The sequence below is a fragment of the Pseudonaja textilis genome, chromosome 10 (genome assembly GCF_049901715.1).
Source record: "Pseudonaja textilis isolate UNSWEBS1 chromosome 10, rPseTex1.2, whole genome shotgun sequence".
Classification (NCBI taxonomy): domain Eukaryota; kingdom Metazoa; phylum Chordata; class Lepidosauria; order Squamata; family Elapidae; genus Pseudonaja; species Pseudonaja textilis.
Window position 1 is genome coordinate 19,583,051 of NC_141999.1, and position 27,185 is coordinate 19,610,235.

Consider the following 27,185-nt stretch of genomic DNA (forward strand, 5'->3'; position numbering starts at 1 on the left):
GGCTCCTCTATCTGCTAAATCTGCTTGGGGGGATGTGGGGGGTTGGACTAGAAGACCTCAAAGATCCCTTCCAACTCTTGCAATTCTGTATGAAATCGGGTGGAAAGCGATTCGTTTCGGATGGATCGAGCGGGCTGGAGTCCAGATCCTCCCTGCAGATCGTTCGAGGGGGGAACCACGGCTGGAGAGCAACAGATCCACAGACTGAACATTTTAGGATTTCCTGATTGCATTTGTCGCTCACCTGCATGGAAAGATGTGGGGGAGGGTGACACTGGATCGTGTGTTCCACCCCCCGTTTTACCTATGTGTTGGCAACGGGCCAGACGGAGTCCGAAACGGAGGGGGGAACGACGGCGGGGCAGAGAGGCAGCCTTGCAGCGAAGTACGCTCTGCACATGCCCAGAGGGACTCTCGCCAGCCTGCGCTTCCCACCAGAGGCTTCCAATTCGGAGGGGGTGGGGGGTGGGCGGGAAAAAAGCAGCATCGATCGCTGAGCCTCCCCGCCCCCCCTTATCAATTCAACTCCCACCCACCCTCGCTTCGAGATGCTCTATCGCTCGGTTCGTCGCTCCCCCCTCGCGACCCCGGGAATGGAGGGAGGAGAAGCGGGGGGAGAAGGGGGGAAGCCCCCGGGGACTGGATCCAGCCGGCTGATCCTCTAAGTCTTTCCCACCCCCCGCCCCCCACCCCGGGCAGACTCAACCTTCTTCCCGGCTGGCTGCGGAGGGCAGCAGGCAGCCCCCAACTCACTCACTCACCCACCCACCCACCCTCCCCGCTGGCTTAGAAGGGTGCATTGCGGACGGACTTTGGGTGCTGGTGGGGGGAAACAGCTGCAACGGATCCCGCACTGGCCGATCCACGGCTGGCTTCTGGCGACCCGGCGGCGGCGGCGGCGGCGAAGGTTAAACCCGCCAGCCGGAGGCAGGGAAGGAAGGAGGGAGGCGGCGGCGGCGGCTGCCTGGCTCGGCTCGGCTCGGCTCGGCTCGGCTCTTTTCCTTTCTTCGCTGCCCAAACGCGCCCCCCCGCCCCGCTTTTCCGGGAGGGGGGGGACATCTCATATCCCGCCCGCTGCCTCCCCCCCCTCTCTCCCCCCTCCCAACCAATTCTCCAACCAATGACATCACCAGCACCCCCAAAGAGGCCGTCCCAGCATGCAGCGCTGGCGGGCCCCGGAGACTTGCTCTGGTTGCCGGTGGAGACGCAGAAGAGGAGGCGGCGGCGGTGGAAGAGGAGGAGGCGGCGGCGGCGGCTCGGGCACCCTGCAGGTGAGTGCGCGGCGAGGGTCGCCATCCAGAGGTTGGGGGGCGGAGCCCTGCGCCGCCCCTTCTTTTCTTCTTCTTCCCCGGGGTCGTCGTGGGGGGGAACCCGTCCGCCGTCGCCCCCCACCCAGCAGCCTCCTGCCTTCCCTTCCCGGGCTGGCTAACCTCCTTCTGCCCGCGGGGCTCAGTTAGAGCAAGGGTCGTCCCACCGGTAGACACCCCCCCCCGCCCCTCCGGCCCCTTCCCACGAGGAAGATCCGCGTCTCGGACCCCCCACCCACCCTACGCTCACCCTCCCACCCCAGGGGCCTAAGGCAGCCCACCCCCCACCCCCAAATTCTCCCTCCCCGGCTTCTGTCATACCCACCACCGTCAAACCCTCCCACCCCCAATTGGGGGATTCCTCCTTTCTGGTTTCTTAAATAGGGTGGGGGCGAGGTGGGGGGAGAGAGTGAAAGAATCTGAGATCGCCTTCTTGGGCTGCTTCTCCTCCCCCAACCCCAACTTCCCACCCCCTCCCTCCCCTGGCCCTTCTGTTGCAGACGCGGCTGCTTTCTCTCTCTCTCAGACCCCCCACCCACTCCTCTTGCAACCCCGGGGCAAGTGCATTGCAAACGCGGCTGCTTTCTCTGAGCCGCCCCCCCCACGCAGCCCCTCTTTCGCCCACCCTTTGCCCTTCATTCCTTGGACCCGAAGGGGAATCTCCTCTCTGAATTTGGGGTGGGTGGGTGGGCGAGGGCTAATACCTAGATGCAAAGAGAACAGAGAGAGTGGCAACTTTCCCTCCCTGCAGGTGCAGCAACAGCTCCTGGCTGGCCAGAGCGCCCCCTTCTTCTTCTTCTTCTTCTTCCCCCTCCCCGTTTCCCCTGCGGGGGCCCCTTTCCACTCAGCCCTCTTGCACTCTGTATTTTCCTGTGCAAAAAAAAAAAAAAAAAGTCCGGAATGATGGCAGGGCTGGAAAGAGAGAGAAGGAGAGAGAGAGAGAGAGAGAGAGAGAACGAAAGAGAAGCAGATCAGAGGTCAAGTTTGAAGAGAGAATGGGAAGCCCCCCTCCTCTTCCCCCTCCCCCGGGAGGGTCTCTCCCTACATTTCCAGAATTACAAGGCAGCCCCCTGTTCCCCCACTCCTGGCCCCCTGCACCTTAAAGACACACATTCTTTGTTCTTTTGCATCTCTCTCCTCCCCCTCCTCATCTTCCCGCCACAATGCACACTTTGTGGGAGCTCTACATGGTGTGTGTGTGTGTGTGTGTGTGTGTGTATGGGGGGGGGGGGGTGTAGGATGGACCACTGCAGTCCCTCCTCCCAGCGGATCAGGTAGGTGAGCAGGGTGGGGTGGCTGGCGGCAGTGCAGATAATGGGAAGGAAGGAAGTTGAGGCTGTCTATAAAGGCTAAGAGGGCACCCGGGTTCGTTATTATTATTATTATTATTATTTTAAAAAAGAATCATCTCTCTCTCTCTTTCTCTCTCCCCCACCCCCCCCTCCCCCAGTCTGGAGCAAATATGGGGAGGGGAGGGGGGCTTCTGCTTGGATTTTCCTTTGAGGAAGTTCCCCCAAAGCTGTGCCTAAGGCTCTGAAGCCCTTTCCTCCAACCCCCTAAAGCCCCCCTGCCTGTTTTCAGCCATAAGCTGGCTGCCCCGCATGAAACCAAAATGTGAGATTTGCAAAGAAAACTGCCCACCCACCCCCTGCACCCCCCTGCCCACCACCAAGGAAATAAGCCAAGAATCCGAAATAGGTGCTTCCCGGACTGCAGTGGGAAGAAAGAGATGGAAATTGGGGGGCTGGGGTGGGGGGGGTGTATGTAGAGAAAGAGAGGAGAAAATAGGTGCCCCTTCCTTTTTAGGAGGTGGAAAGGGGGGTGGGTGGGTTATCGAGGGGGTGGAGAGGAAGAAGGTTTCGGAATTGGGACCTTAAAAAGATTTTTTTAATAAATGACGGTTGCAAAGGAATTCGAGCAATTACAGGTTATTATCTGATTATGCCTTTGACCTCCTGAGTGACAGACCATTGGGATGCTGCCTTTTTAAAAAAAAAAAGGGGGGGGGGGAGATTAATGCAGCCAGGGGTGATTCTTTCTCTCTCTCTCTCTCTCTCTCTCTCTCAAACCTCTCCCCCCACCTCCGTATTTTTGCTTGTCTTCGCTCCCTGTCCCTGAATTGTGCTTGCCATTCCATTGCCCGTGTAATTTATTCATCCCAAGATGCACCTCTCTGCAGTTGCAGGCAGGAATGGGGGAAGGGGGGGGCAGTGGAGCTCCATCCTCCCCCCCTCCTCCTCCTCCCCATCTCCAATGACTGTACATTTCGCTACTACTTGTTGCCCCTAACCTGTCTTTCTTAGAATAGGAGGAGAAGAGGGGGGGTGGCAGGAGGGGAGGGGGTGCCGGGAGGGTGGGGGGGTTGGCAGGCTGGGGATGTTGATCTTTTGCGTGGAGCCGAGTAAGGGCTGAGATTTAGGAGGAGCGGAGGTTGAGTGCGACAGGAGAGGAGGAGGAGGAGTAGTCCAGGAAAAAAAAAAAAGAGAGATAGAGAAATAGCAGAGATTGCTTGGGGTTCAAATGGGGGGTGGAGTTGTATGTTTTTTCAGTGTGTGTTGACTGGAACTTGGCAGACTGAATAATCTCACAAGGCAGAGAAGGCAGGCGCAGCTGACATTAGGATAAAGCATAGGGCTGCTGGAATCAGGTGGCCCAGGGTTCAAAATGCATGGGTGGGGGTGGGGGTGGGGGGGTAGATTTGCTGCTGAACACAAAATCTCCACTTGCAAAAAATAAAAATAAAAAATGCAGCCACCCCTCCGCCTGGGTGCAGCTTAAGCTCAGGTTAAGGATTCCCGAGTCTTGATGGCCTCCGCTGGGGTTCTCCCCCCCCATCCCCCCCCCCCAGAGCAACTAAGAAGGAGAGAGAGAGAGAGAGAGATGCAGCACTCCGAGGGTTAATGTCTGGCGGGGCTCCTTGGTGGGGCAGGGCAGGTCTGGAATGAAAGGGTCAAGGGGGAGAGACCCAGCTGCAGCCTGTCTGTGAAGCCAGACAGGGTCAGAGGTCACGGGCGAGGTCAGGGGTCTCTCTCCGCGTAGCCTCCATTCATTGGCAGAGTTTCGCCTCGGCATAAATCAGTTTGTCTAGGAGCAGAGCAAGGTCTAGGGGCTATAAACGGGGAGGGGAGCCCTGCGAGACGCTGTCTCGTCCTCCTTTGCTCGTGTCCCTTTATGTAACGACACGAAGCTTTGCTCTTCTGCTGCCCAGAAGCCTGGCTGTTCCCAAACGGCCTCTCCTTTTTTATTTATTTTTTCCTTCCTTCCCTTCCCCATAAGAGAGGCAGCGTATTACATGGGCGCATGCATGCACACACAGTATGGCATGGCATGCATGCACCCTCCGGAAAGTGAACCCGTGTTCATAAACACATCTGCAGTCCAAGGCTACGGAGGCATATGTTCTTCATCAGAGGTGCCAGCTCCTGCTCTGCGCATGCGTGAATTTGCACAGACAGCCTCTGCTCAAATGTTCCAGGGTGGGGCATCATCCAGCGAGCAAGGGACATCGTCTTTGGGCTCCCCGCCCTCGGGGAAATCTGTCTTGCACCGTCACTTTTGAGAAGAACATCGCCCGCGTCATGAGGATATCTTACCCAGTAGGAACAAATGATCATGTCTCCTAACCACGTTCCTTCAGGACCCAGTTGGTGTTCCTAAATTACAGCATTTCCTATCTCTGTGTGCACCAGGCAGGTGCTTCTTGGCATTCTCACAGAGTTCTATCAGTGCTCCTCTTTCTGACCCCATCGCTCGTGTGAATTTCACCCTCTTTGTGCTGGCTTCCATAGTTTGTTCACAGAAATGCAGACTGGCCCCTTAAACGTTATATCTTCCTTCTGTCAGCTCCTTTTAGGTCAGAAAAGCTGAAAGCTCGGACTACGTGGCCTTCATCATCCCCTTTTCTCTTTTTGGAGATACCAGGTGAGGAGTAGGCAGGTGGAGGAGAGGTACAGAACGGTCCTAGCATAAGCTTTAAAAATCATTGGTATGCAGTTAAGAAAAGGCAATGTTATAAAATAATAATTCTAGCCTTGCCCCACCCAAGAAGGAGTTCACAGCAATGTCTGATTCCCAAAAGATTATCCTCCCCATCCTAGGTGATGATGACTGTGCCATCTATCCAGGCCTTTATAGAAGAATAGGCATACTCGTTTGCTGAAAGTTCAAAAAAAGAAAAGATCTCTGGCATCTTTCGTCTTTAATGCAGGTGGCGAGTGGGGATTAGTTTGGATTAAATACAGTAACTGCCTCCCCCCTGTAAAGGTAGCATGTTCTCCTGTCGGGTTTAACAGTTGATGTATTGATGTGTGCGTGGTACGAGCCTTCATGTATGCATTACTTATGGAAACCCAAGCGCTCATTTATCGCTGCCCATATATATAATTTGATTGGTATGTTTGTATAAGCTTTCTTGTTACTTAATGCTTTGAGGCCAGATCTTGGGCACCGGAAATTGTAATTGAGTTAAAAGAGAGAGAGAGAGAGATGTGCTGTGTACACAGGGTATGCTTTTATGTCAGGCTTTGGAGAAGACGTGTTTTGGGACCCTCATACCTGTATGGCCAAGAGGTTGTTTGCTGGAGGTTTTGCAAAGCATGCACGCAGAGTCGAATTCCCCCCCACCCCCCACGACCTAGAGAAATACAAGCTTGCAGTCTTTGACAGTCTCAGCACTGCCTCCACCCGTACTTTCGTGCTCCTCATAGAGCCAGAATTTGACCTCCTGACCAGCTCTGCAACGGGTTGTATGTTCATGGGTGAAACGAGTAAGGAGAAATTGCAACCAAGTAGGAACCTGCGGGTGGGAAGTAGGGGGAGGAGATGGGAAGGAAGAGAAATATTGCGCCAGTCTTATCACCTTGGCTGTTCTCCTCCTCCTCCTCCTCCTCCTCTTCGTCATCCTTTCACTATCTCTCAGTCTTCCTACCTTTTCTTTTTAAGTTTCCCAGAAGTGATCCCTGTCCATCTCTGTGCTTACAGAAGATGGGACAAAGCTCTCATTCGGTGGAAGGTGCCAAGGGTTGTTTCACGTTTCTCTTTGTTGTAAAGCACAGCCACCACCGATGCCTTCTGGATCTGTGAAGCTACCGTGCCAGTCCTTTCTAGCCCCCTCCCCCCGCCTCCCCCCCGGTGACATGTGGGTGACGGTTGCAGAAATGGAGTTTTCTCATCTATTCTACCTCCTATTAGGAAGATTAGTTGGAGACCTGGCGAAAGAAAGGAGATTTAAGGAATGCGGCGGGAAGGGTTGCCTTATCTCACAGCCATGAGCTGAAAGCTGGAGTCCCCACAGCGAAGACGTAGGTTTCGTCTGTGCCTCTCTGTTGAAATCTGCCCCACGTCCGAACATCATGGCCGGTGTACAATAAATGGCACGCTTGCCTCCCGTTTCTCCGTCTGGGCTGAAACGCAGACATTACCGTAAAGCACGTCCACCAATTGCTTCAGTTCAACCATCTCCTCGTCTCCACCTTTGTCTCCCCATTCACACCCATCGCAACCGAGAAACCGCCTTCCGTGTCTCCCCCGTTCACCCACCTCCCTTATAAGAACTGATCTCTTTCAGCATCTTCTAACTAGCCCCCCCGGTCCTCCCACTAATCCTTATTCATTCTTTAGCCTTCAACCTTCCTACCGTCCGCCTGTTTTTATCCATCCCCGAGCCTACAATCTGTCCTCGGGTATTTGCTTTCTCATCCGCCTGTACTCATCCATTTTTACCACTGCACCATTTTCCACCAGGTTTTATGTGCTCCGTTTCTGCCAGCTCATGCTGGACATAGCCAGATGAGGTCTGCAGCATGACCCCCCCTCCATCTTCCTTGCTTGCACACCCTTCGGGGATGCCTCTTCACGTCCCTAGTGTTAGCAACACCATGAAGAGAGAGTGTATGTGCTCCTAGTTTTAAATCCTCCCTGGCCTGGGTTCGCAACTGATAGAAAGACAGAAGTGGGGGGAGCGAATATGCATAAGAACTACTACAGCACTGTCTTGGGTTTTCCTTCTCTCTTCCTCCCAATAGTTGGTGATTTGCAGATCGTAGCTTAGGGGGAAAAAAAAACAATATCCTTCTCTTAACAATAAATATCAGGTCAAGTATTGGAAGAAATGGCCCTAAAAGAGAAGGCCAAAAGATCTCTCTCTTCTTACAAATAAACATTTTTTTATATTAGGCCTCATGTTTGCAAAGGCTGCCAAAGCTTCTCTTCCTTTTTTTAAATTCCTTCTACCGTCTGGGAGTTGCAGGGCAGAAACAGAGGGGAACAGTTTAATTGTTGGGTTTTATATTATAAAAACCTCTCTGTGAAGAGAAGCCTCCCTGAAGGATGCCTGGTTGCTCCTTTTCTCTTCCCAGTTTAGTCCCAGGCACCAGCTTCCACCCCCCACCCCCCCCCAGAAAAAACGCTTTCATGCAAAATAAAAAGGACCTTAAATTGGAATGGTAGCTGTCTCTGTTCCTGAGGTTGTAGGGATGCCAAAGTGTTTCTAATTGGAAATCAGGGTTTTATGGTTGTCTGAACAACTGAAGAGGAGATAATGTGGAGCTAGGAAAAATACTGTAATTAGCAAAGCATAATCTGGGGTATATATTCATATGATTAGGTGCACCAAATAAGACTTCCAGATTTTCCTCCTCTGTTTGGGGCAATACCGGTGCTAATGGCGCTAAGCCTGGAACCAGATGGTAGGGAAGTTCTCTTGAAACAGGACTGTTGGGGTGCTTCCTTTCGCAGATGCCATCTTTCCCCATCTTTGTTCTCTGGACGTGTTGGGCTCCTGCACAGCATTCCCAACTTTCAGCCATCTTGGCACGGAATGGGGCCTCCAACACCTATGGAAAACAATGCTGAGAAAGGACGGCATATGATGGTTTGGTCATGGGGGAGCAGAGGAAACAGACTGCTGGTTCTGTAGACATCAGGTGTCTTGCTACAGGCATGGAGTCCCAGCATTATGATTACTGCATCACCAGTACCTGCTCATGTTAGTGTCATTACCTGTTGAAGTGGATGAGCTTCCTTACACTGGCTAAATATACACACCAGGAAAGCTGCAAGCTCTGTTTCAAGCCATCCCATCTGGTTATTATTAAAGGGGCTGGTTAATACCTGTGGAGAAAGGATTCCCTTGCTTGAGCTTAGCTCAGACACAGTGCCCGGTTTCATACCTCATGCTATGCCAGAAGGGGTTGTTTGCTTTTCACTCTGTCTGCTCCACATACATAAGCCATTGTGGCTTATAATCCACAGTTTATGACATAGCAAGATGTGTGCATTTGGCTAATTGTGATTTATTCCGCAAACAATGGTTTGGCAAGCTGCGGTGTGGGGCCATCCATAAAGTACTTTTGCCTTAAAAACAACAACAACAATATGGCTTTTCTGATCAAGAGGCTTTTTGCTCAGTTTTCCAGAAATTTGAACGAAGTTCCCATCATAACTTTGTTTTCTCCACTGGCAACCAGCTAACTAATGTTGTCGTCAAAACTGAATAGTGACATGATATTGCTTTCTGGAGAGAAAAAGAGCCTTACTGTCTGAATAATTTGCAGAAGAATTGGACATTGGTACTGGGGCCTTATTTCCCATAAACCAGGTCAGCCCAGTTAAATAGTACTTAAATAACCAGCCTAGTTAAAAAGCCACAGGATTTTGAACCTAGAAGATTCCATTAACTTGTTTAAAATATTGGTAGAGCAGAGGCATCCAGCCTTGGCAACTTTTAAGACCTGTGGACTTCAATTCCTAGAATTCTCCTTGGCTGGTTGGGGAATTCTGGGAATTGAAGTCTATAGATCTCAAAGTTGCAAAGGTTGGATGCCCCTGCTATAGAGCATTCTAGTCAAAGTCCAGATTCTTGTGAAGCCGAGAGCAGAATCATTGTTGCATATGGGTTTTCTAAGAATACTTCCTTTGAGATAGCATCCTCCTACCCAGGGTAGGGAGATTGTGTGGGAAGATTTTGAAAGTCAGAATCCACATTTATTAAAAAAAAAAAAGGTTTCTGGTCACAGCCTCTCTCGTAAGACCTGGGAAAGCACCAGGTTTATACGCACCAAGCCATATTGTACCATACCAATACAGAATATATTTAGTTCAGGATTCAAGCATGGGAGTCCTTTTAAGCCCTCTGAGCTTGGTTGTTTGCTTGCAGATACCTCAAGCCATAATATGTTTGGTTTGGCTTTCATTGAGCATAGTAATGGTTTGAAAACCAGGACTTAGGTTTCAGCATGTTTTGCAAACTCAGGTGAATCGTGGCGTATTCTGCAAACCACGACTAAACCAAACATGGCTTAGCATAGTGTGTGGCTGTGAGAGTGCTACATGGGTGACATAAGCACAATAGTGTGAACTTACCATGCACAATTTATTGCACAGTGAGTGTCAAGAAGCAAAGTGATAGGGTGGGCCTTTATTTTTTGCCTTTGTGACATTTGATTTGTTCCTTAATGCAATTTTATCAATCCCCTGAAACTCAGTGGATTCCAGGCAGCCTTACCGAATTTAAAAGAATGGAAATCAGAAAAGCAGTCCCATGGTCCTCTTGTCCAGTTTGAGTGTAAGAAAATGTCTAACATGGCTTGATTAAAAAAGGCAAGCCAAAGACTGGTGTGGGGAGGAATTAACCAGGTGGATTTTAATGTGTGGAAGATCTACATTTGACAAGGGAGGAAAGTCCAGAATTTCTGTCTTGCATTTGCAATAGATTACGGGAGGTGTTTGAGATTCCTTGCTACATTGCTATCCCCTATCCTGATCTTGGCTCAGTTATTTGAGTGGCCAGATTTTTAGCTCTTTTACTGGCCCTGCCTTTCATCTACCATTGAACATGGGAATGTAGGTACCATTTGCCCCAGAGGTGTGGGAGTTCAAGAGCCAGGATCACCTCTGTGTGGGGCCGTGCTTTTGCAGCCTGGGACTGTGTTAGAAGCATTACAGCCCACCAGGCACTTCCCCCTGCATTTTGCACATGGATTTATTTATTTATTTTTACCTGTAATTCCTTGTCATTCATCTGTGGCTGTGCACCCGTCAACCAGCCATGTATGCATTCCCTGTTATCCTTTGTCTGCATCAGTGGGTAGCATGCATATATAACCTTGCAAATCACTGTATGAGCTTCCACCCGGCTCTGAAGCCTTTCCTGGCTGCATGCGGGTGTTTGCCAGCCAGCTATCATGCATGCAACACATGCACACGCTCTCTTTTTATACCTATACGTAGACACATAGACACATACAGAGGAGGGGAGGGAGAGAGAGGTGTGGGCAGGGGGCTGGGGGGGGCGTTATGGCTTTGCTTTTACTGTTGTAGTATCAGGTGCTAGACTGATTCTCCAGGGGCTTTGCCCCAACTCCGCCCGGAGTGTCTGTGTCTCAGCCTTTCCCCCCCCCCTCCAAGATCCCCCTTCAGGGGTCAGGGAGTGCCAGTGAGACAGTCTGCCGCCATGGCAACAAGGCCTAACACAGGCTTCAGCTCCCCCTTAACCCTTCCAGGCCCAGCCCTCACTCCCCTCACTCCTCTTTCCGCTCCCATTCATCAACTTTGCTAAAACTCTTCTATTCCATTTTTACTTAGTGGATCCCACGAATGCAGGATCTCTTCTTCCATACAGGATCTCTTCTTCCGTTCCTGTAACGTCAGTAAGCTATCCGTGTTGCCTAACTCTGGACCTTAGCCCCCCCCTGCATCTCGGCTTCCAGTTCTCTTGAGCCATTAACATACACAACCCGTGAACATACGGCGCGCGCACACACACACAATCCCTTTCCGATTCTTTTGTGTCTTAAAAGCACGAAAAGCAAGAAAAGTTCAAGTTTTTTTTCCATCATCTTTTTTTTTTCTTTTCTTTTTAAAGGCTAAAAGTCCCAAATCAACTACTGCCTTGGAACGAGGACGGTGAATTTATAAAAACTAGAAATATACTTTTCAACCGCTTCCTATTTTCTTACTGACTAGACTTACTGCAGATAACAATGGAATTCAGACTTATGTTTTTAAAGGCGTAGGAGGGAGTGGAGGTGTCAGATTATGCTTCTGGGTTTACTTTTGACCAGTTTGCTTTTCTGTCATGGCCTTCGCAATTGGCTAAATAAGATTGCTTGGGGACCAGCTAGGCATAATACAGAGGCAATTATTCCAGAGCTAAATCTTGTTTGTTTTTAAATGCAAGAGAAACCAGCAGAGCAAAGTTTCTTTTGCCTGTTGGTCCAGCTATGGGCCTCACCAGAAGCCATTTCTAGTCCCTGCCTCTTCTCCCAAATATAAAGCACATGTATTTATTTTTTTTTAGTGTACCTATTTTTACTCTAACAAATGTTGGGATGTCATGTAAAACTACCCACTGACAATAAGCAGTAGCTGCTTTGATTTAAAAGGGTTGTCAGTTAAGCCCTCAAAGAAAGGAGAGAAAAAGTAGGGAAGGAAAAAGAGAGATGAGATATGAACTTTAAAATATTTACCCCTTAAAAGTTGGGCTATGGGACTTTTTAACTGGAAGGAAAGCCAGTCCTAACTTAGTTCAGCTCTCGCAAATATTGTATAAATCAAGGTGGTCCTCGACTTAAAAACAAATTAATTTAACAACCATTCAAAGTTAAAACAGAACTGAAAAAAAGTTGACATGACCGTTTTTCACACTTACGACTGTTGTAGCATCCCCATGGTTACCTGATCAAAATTCAGATGCTTGGCAACTGACTCATATTTATATGGTTGCAGTGTCATGGGATCTGCTTTTGAGACCTTCTGACAAGGAAAGTCAAAATGGGGAAGGCAGATTCCCTTAACAACCATGTTACGGATGTAAGTATTGCAGTGGTTCACTTAACGGTGGCAAGAAAGATTGTAACATAAGGCAAAATTCACTTAACAACTGTCTTGCTTAGCCGTGGAAATTTTGGGCTCAATTCTGGTCGTAAGTTGAGGACTATCTGTAGAGAGGCCAATGCCTCTTTCTACAGTATTTTCCGGGTAAATGGAAAAGTGAAAGGATTCTTCACAGGTGTGATTTTAACAGCAGTGGGGGAAAAAAGCTGTGATGTACTTTTGTTCTCCCAACAAAGACACAGGTGGAAAGACACCGTCCTCCTGAAATAATCCTAACAAGAAGGCTTAAATGCTCTAGCTTTATTTTTATTTATTTTGTTTCATTCTGTTATTTTTTCCCAGGGGTGGAAACAAAAGTTCTTGCTGCTGTTCCATTAGGATAAAACAGAATCTCCCTTTGTAACACAACAGACAGCAGCTTAGCAGGAGAAAGTTATGTGTGCAATTGAGGTACCTTACAGATTAGCTCAATTAGTTGGTATTAACCAAAGCCCCATTTGCTGTAGTGATTAAGGCACCGGGCTAGAAAGCAAAGATGTCCGTGAGTTCAAATCCTGTTTTAGCCATGAAAGCCAGTGGTGTGTGTGTGTGTGTGTGTGTGTGTGTGTGTGAGAGAGAGAGAGAGAGAGAGAGAGAGAGACTTTGGGCCAGTCCTGTCTCTGCTCAACCCATTTCACGAGGTTGTGGTTGTGAAGAAAATAGGAGGAGGAAGGTGTGTATTGGTTATGCTTGCTGTCTTGAGTTAATTGTAAAAAATAATAAAGGCAAGGTACAAATAAAATAAATAAATCCAGAGGGGAAAATGCCTTGTCATTCATTGCTAGCAGTTGTTATATTTCCTTCCTTTATTATTTCAGAGAAATTGCTAATGTGGGAACTGGTCCAAGAGGCAAAGGTGATCCCTTGTATCTGTCTGCATATCTATCGATTATCCATCTATCAATCCATCCATCCCTCTATCTTTCCATCCATCCATCCATCCATCTTTATTACTATTCTCCCTCATATCCCTAGAATTCTGATTAATTCACAAGTTTTTCTAGGATTCATATAAGAATTGCAACATCTATCTATCATCTCTGTCTCTATCACCTATCAATCACCCCTCGCCCTTCTCTCTCTCTGTGTACATATGTGTGTGTGTGATGTATGTGTGAATGTGAGTGTATTGGCTATCACCTCCATCTATCTATTTATTATCTTTATTACTATTCTCCCTCATAACCCTAGAGTTCAGATTATTTATTCGCAAACTTTTCTAGGATTCATATAAGGATTGCAACAAAAAGAACTATAGCAATTACTGTTAATAGTAGCTGACGCTGTTACTGCTAGTATTAAGTCAAAGCTACAAGCCAGCTTCAAATCTGAGAGCAGAACTTAAGCAATAGCTGTTACCTCATAAGCCACCTTGCTCTCCAGGTATTTCCTAAAAAAAACAAAAAATAGAGCCAATTCTAGAAGGGAAAGTCGAGAGAAAAAGAGCTTGCTTATACAGGTATTCCTCGACTTAAGACCACCCTTGAGCCCATAATTTCCGTTGCCGCTAAGCGAAACATGGGTTAAGTGAGTTTTGCCCCATTTTACCACTTTTCTTGCCCCGGTTGCTAAGTGAATCACTGCAGTTGTTAAGTTAGTAACATGGCTATTAAGTGAATCCGGCTTCTCCAATTGACTTTGCATGTCAGGAAGGTTGCAAAAGGTGGATTACACATCCCTGGGATACTGCAACCATCATAAATATGAATCCGTTGCCAATCTGACTTTAGAACGTTGATCCTGTGGCCTTGAGGGATACCGCAGTGGTCGTAAGTGTGAAAAATGGCCGTAAGTCACTTTTTTGAGTGCCGTTGTAACGGTCCCTAAACAAACTGTTGTAAGCTTGCCTTCGGAAGTTGTAGGAGCTTCACCACTTGAGATTTTCAACGAGAGATTGGATTATTTGTCAGAAATGGTGTAGAGTCTCCTGCTTGGGCAAGGGGTTGGACTAGATGACCTACAAGGGCCCTTCCAACTCTGTTAATCTGCTCAGTACGTTAAAGTTCAAGGACTCCCTGTATTTGAAAGAGACGCGCCGCCAGAGAGCAGGCCCCACCACTAAGAAGGCCCCATGGTTTTTTCCTTCGCTAGTTCCAACCCAGGAAAAAGCGAGGCCTCTCTGCATAAGCTGAATTTTGTAAAGGGCCAGGCGTTTCTTTAACTAATGGGTCCAAGAATGGGAGGGGGGGGGTGTCTGCTTTTCTACTAGAAGCCAAGCTCCATTGAACATGTCCTGTACCGGTGGTGGGCCAGTCTGGAGAGCGGGCTTTCTTTTGTCTTCCTTTTTGTTCCTCCCCCCACCCCCCTTCTTTTTCCTTGTTCTTTCCTCCTCGGGTTTTTTCCCCCCCTCCACTTCAGAAGAGACAGTCACCTTTGGCAAAGTTCTGAGCTGTTCATTTGCAAAAGGCTCTCCCCTGCCCCACAGGTTCCCCCCTTTTCTGTCCTTTTCCACTGCCCCCTGCTGCTTCTCCCCCCCACCCTTCCTGCCGGATGTGTGAATTGATCACTTGCAGAAGACTTTCACTCCCTTGGCCCCCTCCCCAGTCTTCTTCCCTGGCTGGTGCAGACCTTGGAGTGGGGGGGGGGGCTGTTGAGTCCCCACCCCCACCCGCCCATGACCTGTGCTCCCCAGCCTTTTCAGAAACCTCCTGTTCTCTCAAGTTAGTTCTCCTTTTCCTTTCTTGTTCTTTCCATCAAGGCTTGTCTGGGGAACAAGGCCCAATGTTAATGAAAAAATAGCCCTAACAAGCTAAATTTGCACCAAGCCTCCCTTTTTGAGTTCGTGTTCCTGATCCTTCAGTGTGAAGGCCAGAAAAAGTAGCCAGGTTAATCTGTCGCGGAGGAAAACAGGAGTTTGCAGCCTCTTAAAATATAGTATGTCATAAAATTTTGTGGGGCGCCATTCCCTGGAACAAAAATCATGGGGCAGAGAACTTGTCCTGTAATGTTTTTAGGGTGCTAGAAGAGTTCATTACAGGTAGTGACGGTTGTACTTAGGAACCAGGTGCCAGGCACCTGAATTTTGATCACATGACCTGCAAAGGGGATGCTGCAAAGGTTGTAACTGTGAAAAACGGTCAGAAGTCACATTTTTCAGTGCCGCTGTAATTTTGAACAGTCAGTAAGTCGAGGACTGCCTGGAACACAATCTAAAAATGAAGCAATGTATTTTAAAAAAATCCATGAAAGAGAACTCAAACTCCCTTCCCTGTGTTTGATATACACTGCTCAGCTGATTATTATTATTATCTCTTTTATTCATTAAACATGAAACTCAGTCAACTGAACATTTAAAAATGTATCATGAATATCATTGACTGGTGCTGATGGTTGATACGGGTAGTTGCCAACATCCTAGATATCTGCCAAGTATCTTCTTAAAATATACGATGTTTTGAGTAGTGCTATTTTTTGTAGTTCTGCTGATGTTATTGCAAGAAACTGCAATTTCTCCTTTTCCTCCTCCTCCTCCTCCTATTATTATTATTATTATTATTATTATTATTATTATTATTATTATTTCAATTTATATCATATGATTTGTGTTATTTATTCAATTTGCATGATGAATAATTTGCGGGTCAGCAATGGTAAATAAAAATAGTTTTTGTCCCTTACCTGATGAAAGAGAACCTCCCACTCTTTTTTAACACCCAACTTAAAAGTCAAGCAATTACTCTCTATTATAGATTTACTGCTCTGCAGTTCTCTTCGTTTCCTTGGCTGGACACGGTAGTGCCCCATTCAATAAAGAGAATTTCCTTTGTGGCCCTGCTTACTTGCATTTTCAACCCTCTCACTGTGATAGGCTCACCCCAATTCCCTGCTGTCCTGCATCCATGGTTTTAATGCGGCCGTCTGGATTTTAAGTAAGAATAGTCCTATCCCTCCCCTCATATTTAAAAACTGAAAATAGATTCTGCAGATTCTCTTATTTTGGGGGAGGGGAAGTGCAGAGAAGAGCAACTAGGATGATTTCGACTAAATCATACGAAGAACGGTTGCAGGAACTGGGTATGGCTAGTCTAGAGAAAAGAAGGACTGGGGTGACAGGATAGCAGTATTCCAGTATTTGAGAAGAAGGAGTCCGCTTATTTTCCAAAGCACCAGAAAGCAAGACAAGAAACAACGGCTGGACACTAATCCAAGAGAGAAGCAACCCGGAATTCAGGAGAAACTTCCAAACAGTGAGGACAGTCAACCAGTGGAACAGTTTGCCTCCAGAAGTTGTGGGTGCTTCATCACTGGGGGTTTTTAAGAAGAGACTGGACAACCATTTGTCTCAAATTGGATAAGGTCTCCTGCTTGAATGGGGCGTGGGGGGGTGTTGGACTAGAACAGGGGCCTCCAACCTTGACAACTTGAAGACTTGTGGACTTCAACTCCCAGAATTCCTTAGCCAGCAAAGGTTGGAGACCCCTGGACTAAAATACCTCCAAGGGCCCTTCAGCTCTATTCTGATTGATTGAAGTTACCAGCTGCATAAGGACAGGTAACCAAAATGATGCTTTGAAACTGGGCTAGAAGAAGGACCACCTGAAATGTTAAGCAGGTTGCCCATAGATGAGTGCAAGCCAACAGGCCTTCCTGTTTGTGGGACAGAAAGTTGCCCAACCCTAGCATATGATCCCTGTCTTGGGGTTTTAAAACTCCAGATCATTTGGAGATGGAAATTGGTTTTATTTATTCCAATCCAGATATTCACCGGGACGAAAACAGCAAGCAAAGCTGGCGTGTTTGTGTTTTTGACCGAGGCAAAATGCTGATAAAGGTCAAGGATGTAGAGTGTCTGGACTCTCAAAGTGAGGAGGCGAAGATCTCACGTTGCCATCTTTGCGATTTTCAGTTGCTTTGAAGCTCTCTGAAGCTGTTCACGTTAATTTTCAACCACATTTTTGGAAAAAGCATAATAACTTACAGATGCCTAGTGTTCTATTTGACCTTGCTTCAGGACTGTGGACACTTTGGAAGTGATTTGAGAGAAGAGTTTCAAGCCTTCTACTAGCACAGCTCTTCCTGCTTTGCCTTTTTACACTTCCACACAGATCTAAAAGCAAAGCAATTCTTTCTGGATTGATTTATGTAACTCTTAAAGCATGCCACAATGTTTTTTCAGGTTCCAGCAAGGGAGTGGCCCAAGCTGAATGAGAGTGCATTTCCCTTGCTTGCAGAACATAAGGGGCTAACCCAGATGATATTGAAGTACTGGGGGAAAAGTTTTCCCCTTAGACCAGGGGTCTCCAACCTTAGCAACTTTAAGACTTGTGGACTTCAACTCCCAGAATTCCTCAGCCAGCAAAGCTGGCTCAGGAATTCTGGGAGTTGAAGTCCACATGTCTTAAAGTTGCTAAGGTTGGAGACCTCTGCCTTAGACCTCAGATTTTCTCTAAGACAGAAAGTATTCGATTAGATCCGTGTTTCTCAACCTTGGTCATGGCTGGCTGGGGAATTCTGGGAGTTGAAGTCCACACATCTCAAATCTGCCAAGGTCGAGAAAGTGCTGGAATAGATAGGCAAACTGACCAGGTTCAGACATTGGACGTGTTCTTACAGTGATTTTATTTGGGCTTCGGGCTGAAAAAGTTTTATGGAAAGGAAGCCACTGCAGTTTTAAACCATGGTTTGGGTTTTTGCCTACAATGGAAACTTAGAAATAGTTTGAGGAACAGATGTGTTTCCTGTTTTTCAATGGCTGTACTCTAAAATGCAAGCTTATTTGAAGTAATATTTCCTTATTAGCTTTTCCTTATTAATTCAGGAACATGAGGGAGAAATAGGAGCACTTTGGGCTCCTAAATGTACCCCTTACACATTGAAAGTACACTGTATACCTTCTATGTATACCTCACCCATTGAAGGTGCATTGATATGGTGATCTTAAATATTCACAGACTGAGAAATTCTGTTTCATTTTGTGATTAAAAACAAGGTTGTAAAGAGGGCACATTCGTCACAAGTCTGTTTACTGGGCAGTGAAAAGTCATTTTTGCTTCTGTGTTTTTTAAAAAATAAAATCATTTTTGAATCGAGTTCAAATCCTAATAATTTTGTGGCAGCCGTATGGAAAGAGCTCCTTTGGAAAGGAGAGTTAAATCTGAACTGGGATATTGGGATGCCCAATTAGTCTAACATTCCAACACAAGGTGTGCAAATATTCGGAACTCTTCACAAAACCTGCTTAATTTTATTAAACATTAGAACAAAACAGGGCAGAGAAACAAGCGCATATAACTTCTTTTTCTCCTTTTGCCTGAACAGCATTTGAGAAAAATAAAGGACTTTTTTTTAAAAAAGTTTTTTTGGGGGGCAATTCAGAGTGGGCTAATTTTGAAATGGTTGAAATAATGGAGAGATCAGTACCGTAAACAAGACGTTTTTTTCTCTCTCCCTCTACAGGTAGCCTTCAGCTTACAGCTACAATTGGGACTGGAAGTTCTGTCACTAAGCGGTGTGGTCATTAAGTGAGTTGTGCCCAATTTTATGACTTTTTTGTGTGTGTGGCTGTGGTTATTAAGTCAGTTTGGATTTCCTCCATTGAGACCCCTTGTCGGAAATCATTTGGCATACTGCAACTGTCCTAAATACATGTCGATTGCCAAGTGTCTCAATTTTTATCATATGACCGTGGGGGACGCTGAGACAGTCGTAAGTGCGAGGACTGGGTGTAAGTCCTTTTTTTTTTTTTCAGCACCATCGTAACTTTGAATGATTGTTAAAGGAATGATCGTAAGGGGAAGACTGTTTGTATTGTGATATCTTGGCTCTCAGAATGTGTAGCCCCTCCTGCTAATTTAGTGAGAATGCTTTTCCTGCAGGTGCACTCAAAATGTGGGCCTCTCTGCATGGGTACACACCTACACAAACCAAATACATGAAGCTAAAATGATGTTGTAAGTATCAGGTTCTTGTGGGGGGACGGGGGAAATATGGTAGGCAGGAAAGCAGAAAGGGCTATCAAAATTATTCACTTCATCCTGCTGTACTTAGTTGCAATGCCTGAACGTAATTAGATGCTTGCACCAAAGAAGACTTAAGTGTCCTGAGGATGGACGGCATGTTGGCATTTATGCAACCTATAGAAGAAGAAGAATGCCAGAGACCGTCTTAAAAGCCCCCAACCCCCCAAATCTGAAACATTCATAATCCCGCAACATTTGAAAGATAGTTTTATCTTGAATGCGTTAAAGTGCCATTATTATTTTTAAATCTTCCCGTTCTTTAAAAAAAAAAAATATGGAGCCCTGTGAAGTCTGAGGCCATGATCTCACAATTAAAAAGGAAGGAATAAAGGAAGAGGAAATGTGTATCCTGCCACATGCAACTTCTTAATAACCGAGTTGGAAGGGACCTTGGAGGTCTTCTAGTCCAACCCACTGCTCAAGCAAGAAACCCTATAGCAGTTCAGATAAATGGTTGTCCAGCCTCTTAAAAACCTCCAGGCTTGGAGCACCCATAACTTCTGAAGGCAAGCTGTTCCATTGATTAATTGTTCTTATTGTCAGGAAACCTCTTAGTTCTAGGTTGCTTCACTCCTTCATTAGTTTCCATCCATTGCTTCCTGTCCTGCCTTCAGATGCTATGGAGAATAGATTGACCCCCCACTCTTCTTTGTGGCTGCCCCTTAGATATTGAAACACAAAAACACTCTTATATCTTTATAATGGAAACAGGTGATGCAAGGTACTATTTGCAAGCAGGGCTTGTATGTTGAGCTACTGTTACGGTTCTACCTCCATGCTGGTTGCCTATGAAGCTCAAATGACCCATAACTGCTTAACAGAAAGTTGGACAATTACGGCCCTTTTACGACCGGTAGACTTCTACTCCCAGAATTCTTGAGCACAGGAATTCTGGGAATTGAAGTCCACAGGTCGTAAAGGGGGCTATAATTGCCCACCCTGGCTTAACGTTAATTTGAGATTACTCTTACGATATTATCAATGTTTTCTGCTTTTTTCTCCGTGACTTCACTGGCCCAGATAGGCAAAAGAATAATTAAAAAAAAAAAAGGAAAATTCACAAAAGTTGGGTATGTGGAACTGGTCACCATATAAGCTAGAGTGAGATCTCCACTGAGTTTGTTTACTTATGAAAAGCAGTAAAAGGAAGAACCTTTAGTACAAGATCGTTTCTCCCCATCAGATCACTTATTTCCTTTTGCAATCCTTATGACGTGCCTATGCGAGAAAATTTCCATGTTATCCTGCTACACATTTCAAACGGTTGGACATCTTTGCCTGTTCTGAAAGAGAATAACCATCGAGCTGATAATTCAGCACTTTCCTTAATTGTCTGGAGCCTCGTGAAAGCTGTATCATTTGATCAGAAGTGGCTAATTTGTATGCAAAAACCTACAACCACAATCCTTGTGAAAGGGCGTGTTGTCTTACTTTAATTTTTTTAAGTGGTGTACTATAGAACGTAGCTGGACTCGCTGTTTTCCCAACTGGAAATAAGAAAAGACAAAATCCTTGGGCTCTTGAGAGGTCTGAGAAGCTAAGCCAGTAGCAATTAGAATGACTGAAATACAGGCAGTCCTAGACTTACAACCACAACTGAGCCCCAAATTTATGTTGGTAAGTGAAACCTTAATTAGGTGAATTTTGCTCCATTTTACGACTTTTCTTGCCACTGTTGTTAAGCGAATCAATACTGCTATTGAGCCTGGTTTCACCCAGTCTATATGTGTACTTTTGGTCTTTCTTGCCTAAAGTCCTGGGTGAAACCAGGCTCAATAGCAGTAACTGTGAGAGGGATCTTGGAGTCTTAGTGGACAACCAGCTAAATAGGAGCCAGCAGTGTGCAGCAGCCGCCAAAAAAGCTAATGCAATCCTAAATTGCATTAACAGACGGATACAGTCAAGATCAAGTGAGGTACTAATACCACTCTATAAAGCCTTAGTAAGACCACACCTAGAGTACTGCATCCAGTTTTGGTCACCACACTATAAAAAAGATGTTGAGAGTCTAGAAAAAGTACAGAGAAGAGCAACCAGGATGATTAGGGGACTGGAGGCTAAAACGTACAATGAACGGTTGCAGGAACTGGGCTTGGCTAGTCTACTAAAGAGAAGGACCAGTGGAGACATGATAACAGTCTTCCAATATTTGAGGGGCTGCCACAGAGAGGAGGAAGGGAGTCAAGCTATTTTCTAAAGCACCCGACAGCCAGACAAGGAACAATGGATGGAAACTGAACAAGGAGAGATTTAACCTGGAAATAAGGAGAAACTTTCTGACAGTGAGAACAATCAACCCATGGAACAGCTTGGCCTCGGAAGTTGTGGGATCCAGTTGTGCCATCACTGGAGACTTTCAAGAAGAGATTGGACTGCCATTTGTCAGAAATGGTGTAGGGTCTCCCGCTTGGGCGGGGGTTGGACTAGATGACCTACAAGGTCCCTTCCAACTCTGATTATCTATTATCTGAATCATTGCAATTGTTTAACTTAGTAGCAGGGTTGTTAAAGTGGATCTGGCTGTCCCCTTGTCAGAAGGTCGCAAAAGCGAATCACAACCCCAGGGACCGTACAATCGCCACGAATATGAACCACTTGCCAAGAATCTGAATTTTGATCATATGACCATGGGGAACGCTGCAACGGTCATAAATGTGAAAAACGGTCATAGGTTACTTTTTCAGTGCCATTGTAACTTTGAAAGGTTGCTAAATGAACTGTTGTAAGTCGAGGATTACCCGTATTGGGATTGCTGTGCTTATAGAATCACACGGGCTTAAACAGAACCAGGATGCGTAGTTCTTACGATGCTTTGACGAAATTCACCTTTTTCTGCACTAGACACTTCAAGCAAACAGCGCATGGTTAACAGCATATCTCAATTCCTTCTTTTCTTGCCTTCTTTTCTGCAAGATTGGCTCAACAAGGACTCGGTGTATGCGAGGCATGTTATCCCACAAGTCAAATATGATTTCTAGGATAAATTCATAAAACAGGGCTATTTTTCAAGAACCTTAAACTTTTGTGCCAAACATCTTTGAAAGCTTCTCAGAAAAGCATGTTTCAGTGAATAATTTTTTTTAAAAAAAGATTATATTACAAAGGAAACCAATTATGCTCAAATACGGTCATCAAAATATTAATGGATTATATGGCTATTAAGTACAAAAGAACCTTTGAAATGCAAATTGTTGACTGTATACATTGCACACTTTCAGCGGGAAAAGGTATTTTATTGTGATTAAGTGTGTTTTGGTTTTGGGCTTTGTTTTTTAAAAATCTTAATAATTTTAGGTGGTGAGATTTATTGAAATTAACAAAAAATTTTGGAGTCCAGAGACCACAATTTACTTACTTGCGTACATACAGGGGTGGGTTTCTACTGGTTCTGTCCACCTCTGTAGAACCGGTAGCTCTGAAGAGCAGCAGACTTAGAACTGGTTCTATGTCTGCTGAGGTTTTTCCCACCCTCCCATCTGGCTCTTACCTGACCTTTATTTCCTGATTTTTCAACTTCAGCTGCCATGCAAGGCACAGCTGCAGTTAAAAAAGCAGGAAAAGAGGGCTGTTTCAAAGGCTGCTTCTCTGCACGCAACATGCTGATGACAATTTACAGGCATGCAAGTGCATGCAGGGAAGCACATCATAAATCACTGAACCTCATAAATCATCGAACTGATAGTTAACCCTGTCATATCCCACCCATGCTTACATGCATTATTGAATGAAAAGCTACGTTTTAGTTAGACGTTAATAAAAAATAAAGTTGTAATAATTTTTCTAATCTAGGTTCACAAACCTCCAGAGATCTGCTCAGAGACTGTCAATGGGGTTTTGGAATCCAGAGTAAGAATCCCTACTACAGGTAATCCTCAATGTACGGCCACAATCAAGCTCAACATTTCTGTTGCTGAGTGAGACAGCTATTAAGTACATTTTTGCCCTCTTTTGCCTTTCCTGCCATAGTTGTTAAGTGAATCACTGCAGTTCTTAAGTTAGTAACATGGTTGTTAAGTTAAGCTGACTTCCCTTGTCAGGAGGTCACAAAAGGAGATCACGTGACCCCAGGATCCTGTTAATCATTGTAAATACATGCCAGTTGCCAAGCGCCCAAATTTTGATCACGTGATAAGCAAAGTCAATAGGGAATCCATATTCCCTCAACAACCGTGTTACTAACTCAACAATTGCAGTGACTCGTCTTAACTGCAGCAGAAAAGGTCGTAAAATGGGGCAAAACTGTTCAGAGTATTGCAGCGTAAACTCAGCACCAAAAAAGTAAACACAAATGGCTGAGGCTTCATTTAACTTTTTTATAAATATATAAAGTAAACTTTACAATACCAGTTGTAGATTTTTCCCACATGGAGCAAAGTCAAACAGAAGCAGACATGTTACAGGTTCAGAGCAGAATAGCAACTCAGGAGCTCAGAAACACATCAGTTTCACTTTAATTCAGCAGGACACACAGCAGAGGAGAGAAGCAGTTTTGTTTCCAATAGACAAGACTCGGAGCTTAATATAGAGCCACGCCTAGGCTACTTCTAGTTTCAGTTTCCTAACAGTCTTCATTGGCTGACATAGTTGCTATGCCTATTCATTGGCTGACGTTGTTATCATGCAGTATTCCTGTTCATGAATATACTCTGACAAAAACTTAGCATAAGAAGTGTTGGGTTGAATTGTGGTCGTAAGTCCAGGACTTACCAATATGTGACTGCAGGGCTGGGGTGCTTGAATGTGGATTATAAGTCCCTTTTTCAGGCTCCATCCTAACTTTGAACAGTCGCTAAAATCGGTCGTAAGTCAAGGAGTACCTGTAGTAATTCTTGTTTCATTCATTTGCAGCTGAGTTTTCCAAAAAACAGAGAGGCTACCTCCACAAAATTAGGCTGCCTAATAGACCCTTAATTCTGTTTTTAGTCTTCCTAAATGTTGTATATTTGCCACTATTGAGGCAAAGTCAAGGAAACTCCATGATGCTAAGTAGATAGCTGTTATTTATGAACAAAAGGAGGAAACGTGTATTGTAAATGCTGGGGGAGATTAGAATTAGTGAATTTAACCACTATACTTATATATTCTTAAAATCCATACACAGTTGGAAATTCTGCATATTTTATAGTAGTGTGTTGCAATCCCGGTCAATCTGTTAGGAATACTAGGCACATGCTGGTCTTACATTCTAATAGGACATCTTGCAGGGACAGAATAGAATAGAATAACAGAGTTGGAAGGGACCTTAGAGGTCTTCTAGTCCAACCCCCTGCTTAGGCAGGAAGCCCTACACCACTTCAGACAAATGGTTATCCAGTATGTATCTTTTTAAAAACTTTCAGTGTTGGAGCATTTACAACTTCTGGAGAAAAGATTTCAACTGGTTATTTGTTCTCACTTTGAGGAAATTTCTCCTTAGTTCTAGGTTGCTTCTCTCCTTGATTAGTTTCCACCCATTGCTTCTTGTCCTGCCTTCAGGGGCTTTGGAGAATAGGATATGGCGAAGGTGTGTCCTAAAAATACCTTAAAGAAGTATTTTACGATTTGTGGATTTCAATTCCCAGATTTCCCTAGCTACAAAACTATGTGAGTTTAAGTCTGGCCATCTTAAAGCTGCCAGAGTTTAGAAACATTGTTTTATAGGGCAAGGCTTAAAAAATATCTACATCTGATATTCCTAGAGCTTGTGTGCTTCAAGATGTTGGTTAGCAGTACACAAGGGAAATTATGCCATCCCGGGAAGCCTGCAGGTATGTCTCTACAAAAGCCAATATAGTCACACAATGGTATGAAACATAACTCCACCTGTTTCTTTTTAGGTGTGATGCACTTAAAAATCAGGTGGAGTGTTGATCACAACGTTGTGGTTGCTATCTTGGTCATTTTGACCACACTTTCCAGACACCACTGGTGCTCCTTTGTAGCAAAACCCAAGCCTTCAAAATGTGGATTCAGAATAAATGTAAATGATTATCAACCAATGTACAGTACACATCCTATAACCTCTTTCTCACCTGCTGATGTCCCTGTTCCTTGTTGGCACACATTAATAATAGCCAGTTCACAACCCCAGCATAGCTGCTTCAGCAACGTGTTATCTTTTAAATAAATGGGGCAGTATTTTTATTAGGCCTTCCAAACTGTCACAAAAGAGCGAGAAAAATTTCAAGATCTCCAGAACTCCTCATCAGGAGGTGACTGTGACTAAATGAGACTTTTAGGCTGCATTCTCAAATTATTATTTTTTTTCCTTCCCTTCTTTGTCCTCTATCTGCTTAGCGCCTAGCCTGCTAAGAATCTGGGGGATAGCATTTATTCCCACCTTACTCAAAAGTAAGGAGTGGTTTGTTCGTACTAGTCTCCTAGCCAGCGGTGATATTCAGCAGGTTCTGACCAGTTCTGGAGAAACGGTAGCGGAAATTTGGAGTAGTTCTGAGAACTGGCAAATACCGCCTCTGACTGGCCCCGCCCTCATCTATTTTCTGCCTCCCGGGTTTCAGCTGATTGGCTGGGTCTCCTTTGGTTGCCCTGCACAGGAAAACGGAGCTGAAAAGCAGGTTAGTGGGGTGGGGAGTGAATGGAGATTTTGCAGTATCCTTCCCCTGCCACACCCACCAAGCCACGCCCACAGACCCAGAAGTAAAACATTTTGAATCTCACCACTGCTGCTAGCACTCTTTAAAATATGAAACTACCCACCCTTTGCCCCCTAAAAAAGTTCAAATATCCACATCAAATATGTAAATAGGTTAGATATTATGGAACTGTTATTTTTCTCAATAAAATATCATTGTGTGTATTCTTCTGGAAAAACACCTTTTACATCTGAAGTCAGGGAGAAAAGCAGATTTTTTAAAATCAAAATCTGGTTTATTTTGCTCACTGGAACAAGACAGTTAGTCATAGAGGCATGGGGAGGGAGGAACAGTGTCACATGGGTCATAAAATGAGGCACAGTGAGTGTGTCACAATGTCATCACTCAGATGACATCATTTTGTCATTGCATGCACCATTAAGGCCTTGTACTGCATGCCAATGAATGAGAAAATCATACAATGATTGTGTATCCGGAGGATCTAATTTATGTGGTTTCCCTCGCCATTTCTTAAAAAACTATTTGGAGTTCGAGACAGAAGAGTTTGTGTTAATGATTAGCACCAGCTTGGTTGTGAAATTAAGATCCCTGTTCCGGAATTGGCTATGTTTGCTAATCTCTTTGATTTCTTCTTGGAGAATAGGTGTTTTTTGACTTCATGCAAATCCTAGTAATCCATGTTCTGTAGGATTAGAGCGAGGATCACCGAACTTGGCAACTTTAAGACTCATGGATTTCAACTCCCAGAATTCCTCAGCCGGCATGTCTTAAAGTTGACAAAGTTGGATATTACTTGCATTATGCTCAAAGATGGGAGCCTAGGCACCACAGAATAGAGCTAAAGTGCTCTGTTTCTCCCATTTCTTTTTGGACAATATTTGCGCAACCAACCAACTCGTCTCTCCATGGACAGTTTCCCACCACAATGATGCTCCACAGCTACTGAACACCAGTGTTACCTCACGGTAGGTTAGGGGAATCAGATCTACCCAAACAGGTGTTTGCCTTGCCATAACAAGGATACTGGAAGCCAGGTTTCAATGAGATGGTTGATGGTTTTGTTCCATAGTAGAAGGAGATGCTTCCGTTTGAAGTGGGCTCCTTTTTTCAATTGGTCTAAACCTTCAGGCAATCTGAGAAGTCGGCGTATATTTTGGCTGCATAAGGAAGTGTCTGGGGCTATTGCAGATATGTTTCCATAGAACTACATGGTTATGGTGATTAAACTCCAGGTTTCTCCTATGTGTATACTACAATATGTCCAAATAATAATGAATAGAATAGAAATAGAATAGAATTATGGTAGAATAGAAGAGTTGGAAGGGACCTTGGAGGTCTTCTAGTCCAACCCCCTGCTCAGGCAGCAAGCCCTTTCCCATTTCAGACAAATGGTTGTCCAGTCTCTTCTTAAAATCTTCCAGTGTTGGAGTATTCACAACTTCTGGAGGCAAGTT

At 45.3% G+C, this 27,185-nt stretch overlaps 1 long non-coding RNA gene across 1 annotated transcript; it reads left to right on the forward strand.

The window, feature by feature from the left end:
• Window positions 1–1,095: 1,095 nt before the first annotated feature.
• On the forward strand, window positions 1,096–26,848 carry LOC113448237 (uncharacterized). The gene is made up of 4 exons (XR_015744851.1): window positions 1,096–1,271; window positions 18,576–18,640; window positions 22,928–23,003; window positions 26,375–26,848. It is a non-coding gene; the product is annotated as an uncharacterized LOC113448237 (long non-coding RNA).
• The last annotated feature ends 337 nt before the right edge of the window (window positions 26,849–27,185 follow it).